We start from the raw sequence: 12533 nt of genomic DNA on the forward strand, positions 1-12533 counted from the left end.
GCACCCAAATACTGCAGTTTCGGGCTTTTTAGAGATCATCGATCTTGGACGGCTGTGAGCAAGCTGGAGGCAGTTATCCTCTCAGTAAAGCTGATATTACTTCCACACTTATAGCTATTTTTTTTTTACCAGTGTGAAAATAATCTCAGGTCATCAAAGATTAAGAGTAGGCTTGCCAGACGTCCCGGTGTGACGGACAGTCCCGGTTTTCAGGGAAAATCCCGGTATCCCGGCCGGTTCACTTCAGGTCCCGGAAAAAGATAAATTTGATTAGATGACCAAAAAAGTCTAAAAAATATTAACTGTGAAGGATTATTTTGGATAATTACTTTGTCATTTGAAATAGACAACTAGACTTATGAAATTAACATCGAATCAGCTTGTAAGGATTTTTACAACAACATTAAAACCAAAAAAGACTTTAAAAAAAAAGTCCTTGCTAATGAAAAATACATGTAAATATTGTTCCTCATTCAAAGTATTTCTTCTTACTAAAGTAACTAATAAATATTAACACGTAAAAAATAAAATGTTTAATTTATCTGCTTGTGTCATTTATTATTACCCCTGGTTTAGGCTCATAATTACAGTATTTATTCATAGCATTGAGAATGAACTACCCTCTAAAATACGCTAAAAACCAGCCAGGGGTGTAATCCCTTAAGGGGTGTTTGTGATCCGAAATTTCCAAATATTTTGGGCTGACAACACATTTTGAAGCTGAAAAATTGTTTAAAAATTAAAAGGAAACTTTTAAAATGTTTCTTTTCAATAATTTCTGTTTGCATGTTGCAAAATATTTTATGGGGAGAGGGGGGGGGGGGTCGAGTTCCTTATAGTTTCTGAAAATTCCACACTGTCTTTAGAAAATTCTACTTGAGTCCACTATCACACTCTGGTTTCCTTTTGAATACTCGCGACGGGTTGGGGGGGGGGATTCCTGTGTCCCGGTTGGACATTTCATAAATCTGGCAAGCCTACCTAAGAGTATTTATTATCTTTACCAGGTTAAAACTCACACTGGAAATAACGAAGATGACCAGAGCTTTCAAACGGTACCGGTAAATGGAGATAGGTGCCTGCCTACTAACAGGAGAAAATGTCAGTTGAAAGATAATTGCTTTGACTGATACATGTCCCACCATGAAACACGAAGTGTGATAAGGTTTTTGCGTTGGGAGGTATTAGACCACCCTCCTTGCAGTTCCGACCTCACACCAAGTGATTTCCTTATTTCCTTCTCTTTGGACCTTAAAAGGAACAATTGGGAAGTCAGCAGTTCAGAAATGATGCCGCGGTTCAGCAAGTCATCTGGATGCGGTTTCACATTCTTTACGATGATTTCTTACATGGAAGACTTCTAAGAGTTTTTATAAATGTCCAAAAAGATGGAAGTCACTTGGTGCGGGGTCGGGACTGTTGTGAGGATTATCCAATGCCTCCCAATGCAAAAACCTTATTCCATTTTTATCTAATTCTTGTTTCATGTTCAAATTTTGTTCTCATTCATGCTTACATTTTCATAAAAAAAACTTTTTGAAAATACAGGCATCGAATTTTTGAAAATTGATTTTTTTCCTATCTATGCTCTGAAAAAAGGTGGTACAAAAGTATTTGTTGCCAGTACATGTTATAAAATAAACCAAACAAAGTTAGGCAAACCATAATCAGAAATTGTTATCGATTTTTTTTTCTTTTATTTGGTGAGGGGGATGTATTGCAGTTCTGTGAGGGAGAACTACAAAACCCCACCTGTGGGTGCGCCACTATCTAGAATCTTTCGAAAACCAAGGGTTCTCGTGTTTAAAACGTTGTAATATTATCGCCAACATTCATTGAAAAAAAAGGGGGGGGGGTATTAATGCTTACAGCTAAAAAATAAGGCGTGTGCGCTGTGGCTCTATTGTTACTCTATGGATTTAATATGGCATATCGTTCGATTTAATACTGAAATTCGAGTTGAAAAGCGCACCGTTTACAATTTTATGACTCCAAATTAAAATTTAAAACCCTTTGGATTTTTTTAATGCTTTCAAAATTTCTCTATGAGTACCTGGCCATCAAGATTCTTTTCTACCTAACTCGCGATAACCTGTGGATTTGTGTAAGAAGCATATATCATACAAATCTACTTACATCCATTTATACCGTGCTACCACCCCGCGTCAGCCGACCTGCCCGGAAATAAGTCTTTTCACGACAAAATTTTCAACAATATAACTAACTGTTCTTGAAGTAGAAGGGATTTCTGTTGTCAATTTATATTTGAAATACTTGACTTATGACCATTATCCTAAAAAAATTAGTACCATCTACAAGAAATAAAAAAAAGTGTATCCTATTCATAACACCAATGAATTAAAAACACATTGTATACGTTGTCCTACATCAGTACGGTGAACACATTTTAGTCTAAATTAAAAAATCTTATTTCAAGGTATCTGTTTTTGCCAAGCACAATGAAAAAAAAAACAACTAGGTTTATTTTTCTGAACTAATTTTAAGTACTACATTCAAAGTTATTTCTGGTAGGAAATTTTTGTTATGACAGCATCTCATGTATGTAGATTGAAATTTCAAATGCTTCTTAAGCTTTTATTTAGATGATCTACGCACATAATCAAATCTAGATTAAATACATTATCATCAAATCATTTGGAGCTATGTTTTACCCGAAAGAGTTCTAAGATTTTCTTAATTACTGCATTTTTCAAAATAAATAAATAAATAAAATTAAATTAATTTTTAAAGAAAATCTTCAGAAACGCCCACTTTCAGAAAATCTCAAGTTATTTGGCCTACTTTAAGCCTATATATTCTAAGAAAACCTTGAGAATAAAAATTTGAAACAGAATCTACAGAAAATCTACAGATCTTAAGTCTGTAGATTTTCTTAAGATTTAGGTTTAAAAGTGAGCCAAATACCTTCAGATTTTCTCAACTTTTTTTTAAAAGTTTTTTTTGAAATCCTTTCTAGTGGGGTAAGGTTGACCAACGTGACTTAAAATCAGAATTTTTTTGCAATCTGAATATTTCGGGTTTATTTTACAAAAAAAAAAAAAAAAAAAAAAAAAAAACAAACAAAAAAAAAACAAAAAACTGAAAAAATTTGTTTGTTTGGTCAAGAACATAAATATTCGAAGTTATATTTGAATGGAGGTAGAATTGGTATGTGTTTGTTGTCAATATAGGTCATTTATTATTTATTTAGTTGTATGCCAATAAAATGATTGACTCAGAAGTAATTGATCTTGAATCATTTATAAATCTTATGAGTTTTTTAAAATTCATTGAACTACTGTATTAAATTCTGTATGTGACGGTAGAATATTTCAATTTCAGGATTACAGATGCTAGCTTCGGTTTTTTTTAAATTTTAATGAAATCATTCGCAAATCAATTAGATTTTTCTTATCAGAAAAATAAGAATAATTGTTGATTAGTATTATAACAAAATTATATCATTTATCGGTAATATGATATCTAGAACTCACATTACTTTTTTTCTAAACATATATTAATTCAGCTAACTTATACATATTTTTGTAACCTCGTTTTTCCAGCATGCCGAAAAGAACTAGGAAAAGGTTATTGGAATCCTAGCGAAACCTCGAATTTTGCTGCCTGATGCTGGATAATACGGTAGGTAAGCGCAGAGATTTGCTTTTTTTTGAGCAATCACGATTGCTTATTGCTTTCATTTGACTGTTTTGGCGTCCTATCATTTTATTTTCCCGACAGCACCCTCTGCAGTATCACCGTCGACCGGCTCCTCACGATGCTGCTCCTATAGCAAAAACCTTCTCCAGGTTGCGTCCATATCCTACACACAAACGCATACATACACAACTACACACACGCACACATACACAACTACACACACGCACACATACACACACACAAACACACTCATGCCTGCACACACACACACACACAAACAAACTCATGCCTGCACACACACACACACACAACACATACGCACACACCTACACACATGAACGCACACAAACACACACACATACACACACCTACACACACTCATGGCTGCACACACTGCACACAGACACAAACACACACGCATACATACACACACATGCACACACACTCATGTCTGCATACAGGCACACACTCACGCATACATACGAATTCCTATACGCACACACACACATACCCACACACACACTCATGGCTTCACACACACAAACACACACGCATACATACGCACACACTCATGCCTGCATACAGGCACAAACACACACGCATACATACAAATTCCTATACGCACACACACATACCCACACACTCATGCCTGGGCACAAACACACACCCCTACATACACACACTCGTGATTGTGAAAAAAATAATTTGAATTCAAGAAGCCAAAATTCAAATTAATTTATCTTTTTTTTTACTTTCTTGTTAATAGTAATTTGCAATATATTCAGCCTTCTCTCGTGCATTTGTTTAAAAAAAAATAATAATCAAGACTGCTATCACTTTCATTTCACCCGGTTTCGGGGCTTGTCGTTTAATCTATTGTCTTTGCGATAGGTTGGTACGAGTCACGTGATAAATGGGGTTGTTTCCTTCAGTCAAAAGTAGTACTTTTTGTCCCTGAAATTGATAGAATGAGCAAAAAAAAAAAAAAAAAGAAAAAAAAAATAAATAAATAACATGAACCCAGAAAATACTTTTATTTTCCCAACAGTTATTTTTTAATTAATTTTTTAAAATGTGCGATTTTTCAAACAAGGCGTGGTCTTGATGACGTCACAAATGATGCACTTTGGCGATCTTTCTATCGCGTTTCCCCGTTATGATAATTAAAATAGCGCTCTACGCTTGCTATCAACCCTATCGTTGCCAACCATACGTGAGTAAAGATGCGAATTAAATATTTTGTTCTGTGAATGGCAACACTGAATGGCATTTCATCATTTGTGATGTCATCGGCAGAAGCATAAACAATGAAAGCGCACCGATTTAAGTAATTCTTTTAAAAAATAAACTTAAACAAATTATTTAAAAAATGATCAGAGCCTATGTTTTTAAGCATGCTCTTTCAGAAAAAAATACTTTTAACATTTTGGGAACGACCCCATTGCGACAAATACAACCTACAGAATTTTTCCTATAAAAGTAACCACGAAATCTTTCTTTGTGTTTCAAAGTTCGTCGGAAATTCAACTCTATTTTTGGCATTTTTTTTAAAAGTATTTTTAACTTTTACGGAAAAATAGGTTTAAAAGGGGGTGGAAAATCAAATCAGTACAATTAGAGCTGGAAAAGTGCCACTTACCATTTGGAACCAATGCAAATTTGACGTAATTACGAAACGTCTCCTTTCAACTTGATTTCCATTTAAACAATTGCAAATAATACTGCTTAAGAGTCCAGGTATTTTAAAACAAAGAGATAATAAAAGAATATGAAAAACCGAGTTTTGAGAACTTATTAAATTCAAAACCGCTCCAGTAATAGTTGAAAGTCAATTATTGTTATCGTTGACAGGAACGAAACTAAAGATTGAAAGAAACTGATAAGCTATCTCGTTTTTTATATGGCAACTGAACGTGTGCATAATTAAAAGAAAGGGGTTGTGAGATAAAACAGCGGAAAAATTTCGAATTAATCATTTGTTAAAAATGATTATCTTTAGAATCCAAATACAGTCGGACCTCGATATAAGATCGTCCCTCGGGACTTCACGAAACTGACCTTATAAGTGGGGGTGACCATATAACCGATGCATGTATATTAATTGATAAATAAACATGTATATACATTAATTATTTTAAAAATTTAATACATTCAAAAATATCAGTAATTAGGTTATAATAGTTGAATAGATTTGAACCAATTAAAACTTTTGGAAACAATAAGACATTTTGAAATGATTTTTTAGAACTTTCATCTTTATCTTCTTCTTTACTAATAATAAAGCTGAAAGTCTCTCTGTCTGGATTTCTGGATGTCTGGATGTCTGTGACGCGCATAGCGCCTAGACCGTTCGGCCGATTTTCATGAAATTTGGCACAAAGTTAGTATGTAGCATGGGGGTGTGCACCTCGGAAGCGATTTTTCGAAAATTCGATGTGGTTCTTTTTCTATTCCAATTTTAAGAAAAAAAAAAAAACTATCATAAATTACGAAATTATCATAACGTGGAACCGTAACATGGGCACAAGCCAATTGGCGAGATACGAAATTATCACAACGTGGAACTGTAACGTCGGTACAAGCCAATTGGCGAGAAAAATTCACCATACATTATTTGTAAATATACAAGCGAACCAAAAGACCTTTAATTTTTCTATTACGGGCGAAGCCGTGCGGGGTACCACTAGTTACTAATAACAAAGCAGAAAGTCTCTCTGTCCGGAGGATGTCTAGATGTCTGGATGTCTGTAGGATGTCTGTAGGATGTCTGTGACGCGCATAGCGCCTAGACCGTTCGGCCGATTTTCATGAAATTTGGCACAAAGTTAGTATGTAGCATGGGGGGTGTGCACCTCGAAGCGATTTTTCGAAAATTCGATGTGATTCTTTTTTTATTCCAATTTTAAGAAAAAAAGTATCATAAATTACGAAATTATCGTAACGTGGAACCGTAACATGGGCACAAGCCAATTGGCGAGATACGAAATGATCATAACGTGGAAACCGTAATGTCGGTACAAGCCAACTGGCGAGAAAATTCACTATACATTATTTGTAAATATACAGGCGAACCAAAAGACCTTTTGATTTTTCTATTACGGGGTGAAGCCGTGCGGGTGCCACTAGTTAGGTTATAATAGTTAAATAGATTTGAACCAATTAAAACTTTTGGAAGCAAAAGCACATTTTGAAAGGATTTTTTAGAACTTTCATTTAGAATAAAGCTGCATACAAATATGCCCAAGCAGAGAACGGATGAGCAACTTGCCTAACTTAAAATTATCATTAATACGGGACTGATAGGTTTTTTCTTTCGTTTTAAGCACAATGGTTTCTAGCTGTTTTCTGAAAATTTTCTTCGGCTTCTCATGACTGGTAAAAAAGTGCGATATGTACACGCTGAGTGCCCTTATAACTACAGCTTCATTCAGTAAGTTACCGCTCTATAGCCAGGGTTAAGGCAGAAAATACGTGAAATACACCGCCAGCTCAGTCATTTCCAGTCGAGGACTGCAGTTTCGTGCTTATTAGCACTCATCAGCCCGGCATAGGAAAGTGACTGAGCTGGAGATAGAAAACCTCTCAAGGAAGCCAAGAGTGCCAAACGAACTGGTAGCTAATACAGAATCAGCACTAACCAGACGAATGACCGAAGCAATGGTTCGGTTCAACTCGAATTTTGAAGGCAAGGCAGGTACATTCAGTAAGTTACGTAGTACGTTCAGTATTTCACGTACAGCTTCATATTTTAGCGCCACTGTCGTAATACTCACTTTCTACTGCAGATGGTGCATTACATGCTACGTAATAGGAATACGACTTTTCACTTTTTTAGGATCGTATATCACGAAAAATTATTGCAAGTGAATCTATTAAGCACTGAAATTATTTAAAGAAATCAGAAAGAAGTGACCTTATAAGCGATTAATGTATTATGACCTGATCACATATCCGATAAGACACAGCATAGGATTCCTATTCACTGAGCCGGGACTTTGGAAAAGTGACCTTAAATGCGAGTTGACCTTATAAGCGAGTGACCTTATATCGAGGTCTGACTGTATTATTGCTGGAGGTTGAATTTCAATAGCCTTTTGAAAAGTACGGGGGGAGTATAATTACAATTCAATTTTCTTATTTAAAGCCAACTTCAGAATGACTTGAAATTCTGCACACACTAACTCACACAAATACGCACGCACGCGCACATACACAGATTTATTAAGATTTAAGATCTAATATTAAGATTTAAGATATAATATGGCGTTTTTCCAGGGAAGCCTTATTGGAGACTAATGAAGCCAAATCGTCTATCTTTGCTCAAATGGCTGAGAAACATAATTCAAACTTAAAATTCCATGCGGAAACTATTTTTACTTCCTTTTACAAAAAAAGGAAGTATTGTATTCGCGGAAAAAAATTTCACTCAAAATTCGACCTTAATTTCCATTTTACTCAATCCCGAATCAACGTAGAGTTTATTTTTTCACCCCGACCACACGTGGATATATGCCTAGAAACGTACAGACACCCGAAATATCCATTTTGAAGATCCCCGAGTTAATTACGACGAATTTTCTCGTGACGTCTGTATATACGTATGTATGTGCGTATGTGTGTATGTATCTCGCATAATTCACACACAAGAATGGTATGTCCTAGAAAGATGAAATTTGGCACATAGACTCCAAGTGGGGTCTAGTTGTGCACCTTCTCTTTTGATTGCATTCGAATGTTCCAAAGGGGGTCTTTTGCACCTTTTAGGGTAAAACCATTGTTAATTTCAATTTAAACTCAAGCGGTGCTATAATTTGTCAAACACTTGGCAATGTATGTCGCATAACTCATGAACGGTATGTCCAAGAAAGTTGAAATTTTGTACTTAGACTCCTAGTGGGGTCTAGTTGTGCACCTCCTTTTTTGGTTGCATTCGGATCCTCCTAAGGGGGTCTTTTGCCCCTTTTAGGGAGGAAATCATTGTTAATTTCGATGTAAACTCAAGTGGTGTTATAACTTGGCGGACACTTGGCGATCTATCGTAAGTCTTTCGGTCGCCAAGTTTTGTCGCCAACGGCGACAAATTTGGTGATTTTTTTTTAATTTTTTTTTTTTTTTTTTTAAAATCTGGTTTCAATTTGGCCACTGTTGGTGATATGTAGAGTGTAAACAATTGAATCACATTAAAACTGCCAATAATGAGAAAATGACATTAAAATTGGAGTAAAAGGAAGTCATGTGATGCACACATCAGCTCGTTTTAACCAATATTTTGCCATTTGTTTACATTAATTTGTTAAATAAAAGGTTTAACATCGCGATTGTAGGGATGTTTCACCAATACTGAAAACACCATTTTACTAATTAGTAACACTGAGATATTTTACAATGCCTTCGAAAAACAGCCAAAAAATGTGGTTCCAATCTGTGGGCCAAGCCTCTCTGGGTGAGGTATGGAATAATTTCAAGGTGGTTAAGCAGCTGTTTCCAACAAGTCATTTTCAAAACACTCACAGAAAAAGAAAAAAAAAAGAAGAATCGGTATCAAAAATAAGATTTTGCTTCGCTAACTCTCTTAATACGATCACGTTTAATACGAAATCACTGCTAAAGAGAACATTTTGTTCGTTAAGTTTGGTTTGCTATCTAAATACGTTGAAATTTTCGCATATAATACTTACATTAAATTGAAAGTCTCGGCTAAGACGAACAAAAATTTCTGACCTCTTTACTTAAAATTTTCGTGGTTGAATACTGTAATTTTCTTTTTCAGAAATTATTCATCATTTTATTAGGTAGTAGAAGTCTCATTTTGCAAAGAGAATAAAATATTAAATATTTTATATGGGAAATATAAGCCCGAACATTTGTTTACATGTAGACAGTCTATTCCGCGATTGTCGATTATCATTTTCATTTTTCAAGATTTTCGAAAAACATTCGTTTATAAGAAATGAGTGATCAATTTTCTGAATATTATAATTAGTAGTAATGTTTTCTAAATATAGGTAAGCCTTTCTTCGTTTTTTCACAGTATCACATATTCACGGTTGTTACGAATAACGGCTAATACGAACAAATTCGTGAATTTTTGACATTTCGTATTAACCGAGTTCAACTGTAAATATTTTTCTGCAATTTGTATGCGTTGTTAAATGTAGCGTCAAGATAGCTTTTATGAAACTGGGTTATTACGAAAACTGTAGAGAAAAAACAATTTATTAATGAAAAAAGGGGTGTGGGGGGCGGATGAAAAAAAAAAATCGAAATCGCTGCATTACAGCCTTGTGCTTTTCCTGCCTCTGGTAAAATTCGAATATAAATAAATATATTTTATTGCTGTTTCTAGATTATGTTTCATCTTTACTAATAATAAAGCTGAAAGTCTCTCTGTCTGGATGTCTGTAGGATGTCTGGATCTCTGTGACGCGCATAGCGCCTAGACCGTTTGGCCGATTTTCATGAAATTTGGCACAAAGTTATTTTGTTGCATGGGAGTGTGCACCACGAAGCGATTTTTCGAAAATTCGATGTGGTTCTTTTCCTATTCCAATTTCAAGAACAAAATTATCATAAGATGGACGAGGTAAATTACGAAATTATCATAACGTGGAACCGTAACATGGGCACAAGCCAATGGGCGAGATACGAACTTGTCATAACGTGGAACCGTAACATGGGCACAAGCCAATTGGCGAGATACGAAATTGTCATAACGTGGAACCGTAACATCGGGCACAAGCCAATGGGCGAGATACGAACTTGTCATAACGTGGAACCGTAACATGGGTACAAGCCAATTGGCGAGAAAATTCACCATACATTATTTGTAAATATACAGGCGAACCAAAAGACCTTTTAGTTTTTCTATTACGGGCAAAGCCGTGCGAGTACCACTAGTATCGTAATAAAAACAAAAGATAGCCTCATGTGAAAGACCTTTTATTCATAAATCTACATTGTGCAACGCACGCAATGCATACAAAATACATTCACATGCAGTTTGTATTTGAAAAAGTACAAAAATATAATGATATGACAATGCATTAAATACCTTGAAATTCAATGAAATGTTGATTTATGAATAGTTTGCTAAACTAAATTTAAATTACTCGTCAAGAGAAAAGCTAATTAAAATAAAAAACTATACGTAACGTTCTTCAATATTTTTCTTCAACGTTACACTTTAATACAAATTTTGTAAACTTTAAAAGTTTCAAAAATTTTCGAAAAAACGCATTTTGTTTCTAATTAACGTAATTGTCTTAATGTTAAAAATATTTACAGGGTGTTTATAAAGTTTTGCTGATTTAAAAAAAAATCTCTTTTAACTAAAAACTACCTCAGATTTAAACATATTTGTTAAAAAAATGATCCTTAAGTCAAAAAGTTTTTTCTTTTCACAACGTTAATACGCTTCTACATGAAAAAATTTCGCAGTTGTAAAAATATTTATTTGACAACGTTTAACTTCGCGCCAGCAGTCACTAACGCAGCCAGAATTAATCTTCTGGGGGGGGGGGGGGGAGGTGCATGGGAAAACTCAAGGGCCCTGAGGGTTGACCTTCAAAACCACCCTCGCGGCCTTTTTCAAAGACGCCATTTTGAGTTTTCACTGTTAGCGCCCCCTTACGTGCCTTTAGTCTATGAGAGCAACAATGGTGAAAAACACTTATGAGATGAGGATCAGAATTTAAAAATATCATATATGAATCTTAAATAGTTTCTTTTAAATAATTTTTCTTTTTTAGTGCAAGACTTTATAAGTGCCCTGTAGTTTGTGCGCTTGTATAGTGTAAAAATACATAGGGCGTTTACAAAAGGTTGTGCATGTTATAAAATCATTTGCACGTGTTGCAGTAATCATTAAAACTGCTTTAGGCGGTAGGCGCATGCACGAGCATTGCTCTGTTGTTTTTTACAGTGCAACACTACTCAGCAAGAAGGCGATCCCTCAGTGCTTAGTGTTTTGAGTTACGCAATGGGGTTGTTTACTTCAGTCAAAAGTACTACTTTTAGTTACTAAAATTGATAGAAAAAGCAAAAAAAAAAAAAAAAAACTTGGACCCAGAAAATACTTTCCCAACAGTTATTTTTTAATTAATTTTTTTAAGTGTCCGATTTTTCAAACAAGGCGTGGTCTTTATGACGTCACAAATGATGCACTTTGCCACTTCTTTCTACCGCGTTTCCACGTGATGATAATCAAGAAGCGAATTAAACAGTGCGCTCTACGCTTGCTATCAACCCTATGGTTGCCAATATACGTGAGTAAAGATGCGAATTAAATATTTTGCTCTGTAAATGGCAACAGTGAACGGCATTTTATCATTTGTGATGTCATCGGCAGAAGCGTAAACAATGAAAGCGCATCGATTAAAGTTTTTTTTTTTTAATATTAAACTTAAACAAATTATTTTAAAAAATGGTCAGATCCTATGTTTTAAAGCATGCTCTATCAGAAAAAAATACTTTTTAAATTTTGGAAACGACCCCATTGGCCAAGAGCGAATTAGCGATTTAGTTCAAAAGGTGTATCGGGTTGAACTATGATATACAAAAAAGGGGGGGGGGATTACCCGAATGCACATTTGACTAATGAATAGAGATTTAAATAAACGTAACAATCATTCTTAATTATACAATAGGTAGAGATTTTACAAACAAAATGAAATTAAGCAATAGATTTAGGAGCCATTCATTAATTAGGGGGGTCCCGAGGGGGAGAGGGGTTACAAAAATCTCTACATACCCTTACTTGAAGGGGGAGGGGTCAAACCCATTCTTACGTAATATTTTCCAAGCCGATATTTTACTTTAGGAATCGTGCGATCAAGTAATTGATCACATTTCATTTTCTTCTGGAAGGTAAAAAA

Source organism: Uloborus diversus, chromosome 1 (assembly GCF_026930045.1).
Source record: "Uloborus diversus isolate 005 chromosome 1, Udiv.v.3.1, whole genome shotgun sequence".
Taxonomy (NCBI): domain Eukaryota; kingdom Metazoa; phylum Arthropoda; class Arachnida; order Araneae; family Uloboridae; genus Uloborus; species Uloborus diversus.